The 8,516-nt window shown below is 41.8% G+C and overlaps 1 long non-coding RNA gene across 1 annotated transcript; it reads right to left on the reverse strand.

The window, feature by feature from the left end:
- Window positions 1-505: 505 nt before the first annotated feature.
- Window positions 506-8,260, reverse strand: LOC112130618 (uncharacterized). Its single transcript, XR_002912855.2, has 3 exons — window positions 8,054-8,260; window positions 6,716-6,876; window positions 506-769 (listed from the first exon to the last, which is right to left on the reverse strand). It is a non-coding gene; the product is annotated as an uncharacterized LOC112130618 (long non-coding RNA).
- Between the last annotated feature and the right edge of the window lie 256 nt (window positions 8,261-8,516).

Consider the following 8,516-nt stretch of genomic DNA (forward strand, 5'->3'; position numbering starts at 1 on the left):
TGTGCATAAAAACAGCACATGCACTGGAGTGACACTTGATCAACTCCTTCTAGAGTCCAAAGGAGCCATGTTCAGACACTTGATCTCTTTTAACCTCCTCAATTTGGTCTGTGTTATGACCAAATTGGTAGCGAGCCCTTTCAACAGGCAACCAATGGAGAGTTTCATGGATAGGCCAGATCTCCCAGTGCACACCAAAATGAGGCATCTTGTCCATATGCAACTGTGTGAGAAGTGGCAGGTCTGATGGAAGAGATAGATCAGACAAGGGTCCCAGGGTCTCAACTTTCAATAGTGGAAGATCCCTCCTAACAAAAGTCTTTGGTTAAAGACAGCTGTTTACTATGATCCCCTGGCTTCCTGGCATGAAAGCAGCTTTCTTTGAATCCTGCTATAATGGGCAGATAGTCTCACAGCTATTTCCTCCTCTGTTGGATCTGTTGCATGATGCTCTATCAGTACAGAGAGACATTCCAAAGCTCAGAAAAGGTATAGAACAAAGGGCTATCATTAGTATATATATTTTGAGCATTTTTGCTAGGTGGAAGAAGGATCCAGAGAGACACACAGTGATTCAGAAATAGTCCTTGACCTCAAAGACAAACCCCCAGCCTAGATTCATATACACATAGCTACCATTAACACAAGTCAGAGAGAGAGGAGGAGTGGATGCAATGACAAGGGCGATGGTGGTGAATGAATTGACATTTGGAATTGGTCCTCGGGGATGATTGGGACTTCACAGGTCAGAGGCAGAGGATGAACATTCCTGCTAAGGGAACAGAATGAGTAAAAGCCAGGCACAGCATAGAGCTTCCAGGAAGAACATCAGTTTATACAGACTCCAAGAGGAGGGATCCTCAGAGCTTTAAATCTAAACCCCAAGCATGGGACACAAAGGAAGCCAGAGCCCTTTGACAGGCAACTACTTTTGTCCCGAGAGTTTCCAGATCTTATTCCAGGAGAAGCATAGCACCCTCCTCCCCTCCACATCCCCAACCACACATACAAGGAACCTACAAGGAGGGCAGGGCTGTGGCTTTTAGTCACCAAACTTGCATCATTTGTGATCAGGGAAATATATATATATTTGAGATGGAGTCTCACTCTGTAGCCCAGGCTGGAGTGCAGTGGCACGATCTCAGCTCACTTGTAATCTCTGCCTCCCAGGTTCAAGAGATTCTCCCACCTCAGCCCCCTGAGTAGCTGAGATTTTAGGCATGCACCATTACGTTTGGCTAATTTTTGTATTTTTAGTGGAGATGGGGTTTCAGCATGTTGGCCAGGCTGGTCTCGAACTCCTGGCCTCAAGTGATCTGCCCGCCTCAGACTTCCAAAGTGCTGAGACTACAGGCATGAGCCACTGCACCTGGCCAGCGAAATATTTTAAAATTGTATCAGTTTTGGAGTTGTGATCATTTGTTTCAGAGTTGGAAATCAACTTTAGTCTCAGGATTCCTTATTGTTCCTCTGCTGCAATTTCTTTTCTGTTCTTTTTTCCTTTTTGGAGACAGGGTCGCACTCTGTCACTGAAGCTGGAATGCAGTGGTGCTACCACAGCTCACTGTCATCTCGAACTCCTGGGCTCAAGTGATCCTCCCTCCCCATCCTCCCAGGTAGCTGGGATTACAGGCACGTGACACCATGTCCGGCTAGTTTAAAATTTTTTTTTGTAGAGACTGGCTCTCACTCTGTTGCTTAGGCTGGTCTTGAACTCCTGGCCTCAAGTGATTCTCCCACCTGGGCCTCCTAAAGTGCTGGGATTACAGGCTTGTGCCACAGGGACTGGCCCTTGGCTCTAATTTCTAAATGCCATTTCAACGTTTCTTTCCTCCATCCAGCCATGCTTCTTCATCGCAGACACAAGTATTTGGAAACTTCCTTTTTCCTCTCTCATTTTTGTCCCTGGGGCTTCTACAAAGACTGTCAGAGGTCTCACCACTCTTTATCGTCCAGATGTCTCCGAGAAACAAAACCACACACTTCCCAACAGCCATCCTGATCTGATCATTTGCACATCAGGAAGGCTTTGTCCCAACTGAATTCTACCTTGTCATTCCCATCAATATTTTTTTTCATCTTAGCTCTATGCCAACCAATTGTTCATATTTACTCTCAATATGTATTTGATGATCACACGGAATTTCACTGTCTAGTTATGTTCTGGTCTACTTAATTTGTCATCTCTATATTCCTTCTCTTGACAGTGGCAGTGTTGCCAGGTAAACAAAGTTCTCTTTTGTTATCACACTTGTGGCCAAATAGTAACAATAATGGTAATAAGAAATAAGTTGTATCAGGTAAGGTGTTTTTTTTGTTTTTGTTTTTGTTCTTGTTTTTTTTTTTTGAGACAGGGTCTCATTCTGGAGTGCAGTAACATGATCATAGCTCATTGTAGTCTCAAACTCCTAGGCTCAATGATACCCCCACCTCAACCTCCTGAGTAGCTAGGACTACAGGCATGTGCCACCAAATCCAACTATTATTATTATTATTATTATTGTTATTTTATAGAGAAGGGTCTCTCTCTGCTGCCCAGGCTGACCTCGAACTCCTGGCCTTAAGCTATCCTCCTGTCTTGGCCTTCCAAAGTGCTGGAATTACAGCCATAAGCCATGGTGCCCAGCCTCTTACAGGGCTTTAATAGAGGACCATCACTTCCTTAATACTCAAGCCAACCTGTGAAGCAAATTATCCCATTTTACAAATGAGAAAACAGGCTTAGAGAGATGAAGTGACTTGTTTAAGGTCACTCTAGTAGTAACAGATAGGCAGGGCTCAAACTCTGGACTATTAGATAGAGTTGGTGGATATGAAGTATGCTTTGAATTCTGTGCTGGTCCCCCTGTGCTTCCCAGAGATGCTCTAAACTGGAGTCTCAAACACCAGTGGGTTTTAGAATTACCTGGAGTCCCTTTTAAAATGCAGAATCTTCCCACCCCATACCCAGGACAATCTGATTTTGATGTGATAGGGCCCTAAAGTTTGCATCATTTACCCAGACCCCTGATTTTATTAATGCAGGAGCTTGTGTTGAGAAATTGCCAAGCAAAATGGAGAAGCCTAAAAATGCCTTATTTGTATTTACTGTTCATTGTATATAACTGTGAGTTCATTCAGGGAAAGATAGTTTGTATTCTGCTTTAGTTCTTATAAAATATCACTATAATCTTATTTTAAGTGGCTGCATTTCTGGAAGAGACCATTTTATCCCAAAGAGAATTTCATTTCTGATCATTTCAGATAGATCTTTTATTTTAATTCTCCCTTCCCTTCTTTTAATATGACATCATAATCCTCTTCACATCTAGCTTTTGTGTTTTATTGGTGGTTTTTTTTCATGGAATATTGCCAGGCTTAGCATTAATGATGGAGATTTCAGAATTATATCCTAAATGAGAGTAAAATTCAAATAAGGATCCAAATGGAAAATATGTCTATAAGTATACGAAAATACCTCCTTTTTTAAGCAGTTTTTTTTCTTCTTTTTTCAGAAGGAAATACTGGTTTAGGTAGATATGTTAGGGGGTACATTTTACTGTTATACATACCATCTTAAGAAATATTCAGATAAATCCTGCTTGTCAGAACTCCAAAGAGGTCAGAGCACTGGATAAAAAATGAGACCAGCTTTGATTTCCTTATGTAAATGTTTTCTCTAGATGTATCTATTATGCCAGATGTAATGGTTCTAATAACCACTCCAGACCCATCTAATTCAATTTAATTCCCCATGATCAAAAAATGCAAAACAACTATTTGAAGGACAGAGATTAGCTCTCTTTCTACTATTAAAGGAAATGAGAAAGGTATTAAAGAGATGGAATCTCAGACACAGCTTCAATATTGATCTCATCTCCCTTAAGTTTGATCTTATGTAAAGTAAGTATACAGAGTGAGGTTTGGTGTAAAATTTGCTTTTGTAAGGCCTAAAGAAACTGGAACAAGCCATCCATATTCATCCCCTCTTTAGCAAGCATATTCCTTCCTACCACTTTCAAATATTTGGATCAATGTAAAGATTTAAGATCGATTTTCTTCCAGATTTCTGATCATTGCCTCATAGCCACATTATCTCACAAGCTGTGGTTTGCATTCTTGCACACTGAGCTGTCATATTTCACATAAATACCTTCTTTACATGGGGCAGAATATAAATTGTCTCTTTCTACTTAACCCTGTCTTGAAAACACAAAAGAAGCTGAGTTTTGGAAAATGAATTTCAAGCCCAGTCCACTGGAAAATGTCCTTTGGTCATCTATACACCTGCACTTACTGATACTCTCTTTTCATCCCCTGCCTGGCCCTTAAACCACATTGTGTCCCTTTATGGGATACTTTTCATCCACTCCTTTCACTCGTTGGCTCCCTCTTTGGTGAGCTGATATAGGAGCTTGTGTATTTGCATTTCCTTTGGGAGCAGCATTCTTTAAGCAGAGCAGGAAATTCAGTGTCAGTTAGTGTATGCTCTTGGTATGCAGAAACTCTGCTGAGCTCTGGGAGCACAGAGAAGAATGAGATGGGTTCTCCCTGTCTTTAAAATGATTGCCTCTAGTTAGAGGCAATGGGCCCAACAATAACAATAGCTCCCGTGCATTGAGCATTTGTTTCGTGCCACCTTCCCAAACGCAATTAATTTTCATCTTCACAATAGTCCTGTGATTTAGATGCTGTTATTCCCATTTTTCAGATGAGAAAATTTGGGCTCCCAGTTGCCTCGGCCCTCCATGGGTATGTGTCAAAGCCAACATTTGAATCCTGGTCTGTCTGACATCAACACCTCTTCACTATATGCTATGCTGGTTGAAAATACAAATAATAGTCGATGACTGAGGCACAGAAAAGATCAACAGAAAAAGAAATTCATCTCCCGGGTCAGAAGGATTAAAGTAGAAGCTGGAAGGCTTTACCCATTCCGGTGTGGCAGTGCCTCCTCTTTTAATGACCTCCCCTTGCGGGCAGAATTCTCCGGAAGAATGCTGTTGACATCCTTCAATGCATCATAAATAATGTCCGAGGTGCTCAACTACCAGACTCAGTCACACTCCTCTGGAAGCTTTGCAAAAGTCTTTGAACTTAACCCCCTCTCAACCAATGTTTCTTCTCATTCCTTGCTCCCCACTATGTGCTCAGTATCATTTGCTCATATTTCATAGTTGCTTTGTAAGTGCTCTTAAATATTTTTTTTGTCTGTTTGTTTTTTCATTTTTTGTCTTTTTTGAGATGGAGTCTCTCTCTGTTGCCCAGGCTGGAGTTCAGTGGCATGATCTCGGCTCACTGTAACCTCTGCCTCCCAGGTTCAAGTGATTCTCCTACCTCAGCCTCCCGAGTAGCTGAGATTACAGGCGCCTGCCATCCTGCCCAGCTAAATTTTGTATTTTTAGAAAAGATGGGGTTTCACCATGTTAGCTGGGCTGGTCTCAAATCCCTGACCTCAAGTAATCCGCCCGCTTCACCCTCCCAAAGTGCTGGGATTACAGGCGTGAGCCACTGTGCCCAGCCAAATATTTCCAAAGCAATTCTTAGTTCAAATGAGTGTTACCTGCACAGATTCAGGATCTGCTGCTTCTGTGTTATTACTGTCTAACACTTCTGTGAACTTTTTGTTTGCCTTTTTGTTTTTTGGTGGGAAAGAAAGGTCACCTAAACTTTAGGTTCCTTTAAGGCTGGGCTGTGTTTTATTTGTTTCTGTATCCTTGGCCCCTAGGACAATAGGGCCCAGAACACGTGTTCATAAAGGTTTGATGGACCAAACCAAATGTGGAGCCAATTGTCCTAAGCTCTGTGACAGGGAAATATAGACCCTCAAATCAATTTAGTCAGTAAAGACTGAAGTGTGGGGATCAATTAAGGTAAGTATAGATATAACTATAACACAATGCAGAACAAGGTAAAACATCATAACAGGGTACCAAATGCCAGGGAAGTTCAGAGGTTGGAGAAATCTTATTCAGTGATCTAGAAGGGGGTATCAGAGGGCTTTAGGTACCCACCAAGTTGATAACAGGATCACAGCTATTATAACTTGGTACCTTGGTACCAGTTTGTTGTTTTCAATAGTCACAGTGGGAAGTGCGTCATAGAGAAACTTTTACTTTATACTTTCCAAGTTTGACTGCATTTTTTAAACAATAAAATTCACTCCTTTTGCAACTAAAACAAAAAGGAAAGGACTTCATGGTGAAGGTGGCATATGACTGGGTTTGGAAAACTCTGTGGATAGGCTAAGGGGTGGGGAGGATTATTTCAGACTGAGGACCCGGCACGAAGGAAAGCACAGAGACAGGCAAGCCTTGAAAAGGTTCAGGGAGCTGGAACCAGAAAGGTGGGCTGGAGTGCTGGATGTGGGCAGGGGCAGCAGCAGGGAAGGCCAAGAGGGAAAGTCAGGCCATGTTGTGTGGGTAAAGATGCTGTCACTTAACTCATTTGGATGGGGGAGCCTCTGGGTCTTCTGAGCTGAGCAAGGCACAATCATGGCTGGGCTTGAGAGGAGTCCTCCTGGATGCTGCTCAGATTTGGATATGCACTGAAGTTGTCTTTCTTCCTTCCTGAGCCTGGTGGCTTGTACCTCCTAAATGCCAAGGACTGATTCTACTCCATGTACCAGCCCATCCAGTGCTACAACCCAAAGGAGTGACTCCTGCTAGATTTTCCAAGAAGTATGACGGGAGGAGAAGGGAGATGATAGGCACGTTCACAGCACCCCTCAAATCACCTGTAGGGGTTCCCCTCTCTTGCTGGTCATGGAAATGCAAGGTGGACATTGAGATTCCCTCGGTTTCAAGTGTCATTCTTTGCTTCAGGAAAATAAAGCTTTCTTAAATATTTATATTCTTGCCTTCCTCTCCCATTCCTCTCTCTTCCATTTAAATATGTCTGAAATATAAACACATACACACTTACACATTCAGCATGCCCACTTACTCACTCTACGCCCTCCTCTGCTACCCTGCTTCTGTTGGGAGCAATAAGGGCAAAAACTCAATTAATTTCTATGAAATTTCCATCTACTGCTTTAGTCAATAACAGACTTTTCATATGTTAGGGCTCTCAATCAGCCACCTCCTGTGGCTTTAATCATTTTCTAACATTTCAGTTTGCTGTCTAGTCTGAATGCCCAACTCCACCTCCCCTTGCTTTGGTTTTTATTATTATTATTTTAACTCTGAAAGGAAAATTCATGACCTATGCCTGGAGCCTAACCTCTTTGTTTATGCCCTTTTACCTTTCAAAGTATTTCTTTGAGTAATCAGTTTGTTTTATCCACTAAAAGCTTTTTTGAGCAAAGAAAATCTGATAGCAACAGAAGGTCCCCAAGTGGGTATGATTCTATTTCTGGATAAGACTCTGAAGATCTTTGTGATAGTTGATCTCATGTGTCAACTTGGCTAGGCCATGGGACCCAGATATTTGGTCAAACATGTCTGCACACTGTGAAGATTTTTTTTAAAGATGAGATTAACCTTAAAATCAGTAGACTTTGAGTAAAGCAGATTGCCCTCCGTAATGTGGGTGGGCCTCATTCAATCAGCTGAAAACCTTCAGAAAAAGACAAACTTCCTCCAAGGAAGAGAGAACTCTCTAGGCAGTGGCAGGCTGCCTTCTACTCAAACTGCAACATGAACTGTCCCCTGAATCTCCAGCCTGCTCTTCTACCTTGCAGATTTGGGATTTGCCAACCTCCTAATTACATGAGGCAATTCCTTAAAATAAATATTTTTTTTCTCTCTCTCTCTGTATATACATACATACACACACACAGGTATACACATACACACACATATAAGATGTATATATAAACATATATACACACACAACCTATTGATTCTGTCTCTCTGGAGAACCATGACTAATTGACTAATACAATCTTCATGTCTATATTCTGTTACTCCAGAAAGATTGCAATTTCTTATTTGATTCAGAAAATGCTTATTAGATATCTACTAAGCCATTAAAACAGCTCTACCTTAAATTGACAGTATCCCTTCCACTTCCTCCATTTCCTGATTGAAAACCTAAATACACGCGGACCCCAGTATCATCTAACTCTCACCTTGTTTCACATCTTTTTCTTTTGCCATCTGCAGAAGAAAGCACAGCTTGGCAGCCACCTCTGATAGAACAGACTTTCACAGCTTTGAGGACCCCTGCCTTCTAGCCAAAACCCTGATGGCTTCTTCAAACGTCTCCCCCATGGGTCCTGTTTAGCAAGGCTTTGCACATCTTCACTTATCTCCTTTGAGCACTCTGCAAGTTCATTATTTGAATTTATTGGGATCTTCACTTTGATCTCAGTGATAAATCTGATGGTATTACACTGTGTTCCTGGGATGAAGTCAAGTGTTGGGTATTGCCAAGACTTCTCATGGAAATGTATTCCTGGGTGTGGGGGGTACATCAACCTTAACTATAGCAGTCATTACCATTTACGGAGTGCTACCTACATGCTAGACCCTGAAATAGATGACTTACACCCATTATCTCATTTTATCTTGTAGATTAGACAGGACAGACTA

This window comes from Pongo abelii, chromosome 1, assembly GCF_028885655.2.
Source record: "Pongo abelii isolate AG06213 chromosome 1, NHGRI_mPonAbe1-v2.0_pri, whole genome shotgun sequence".
NCBI classification, from domain to species: domain Eukaryota; kingdom Metazoa; phylum Chordata; class Mammalia; order Primates; family Hominidae; genus Pongo; species Pongo abelii.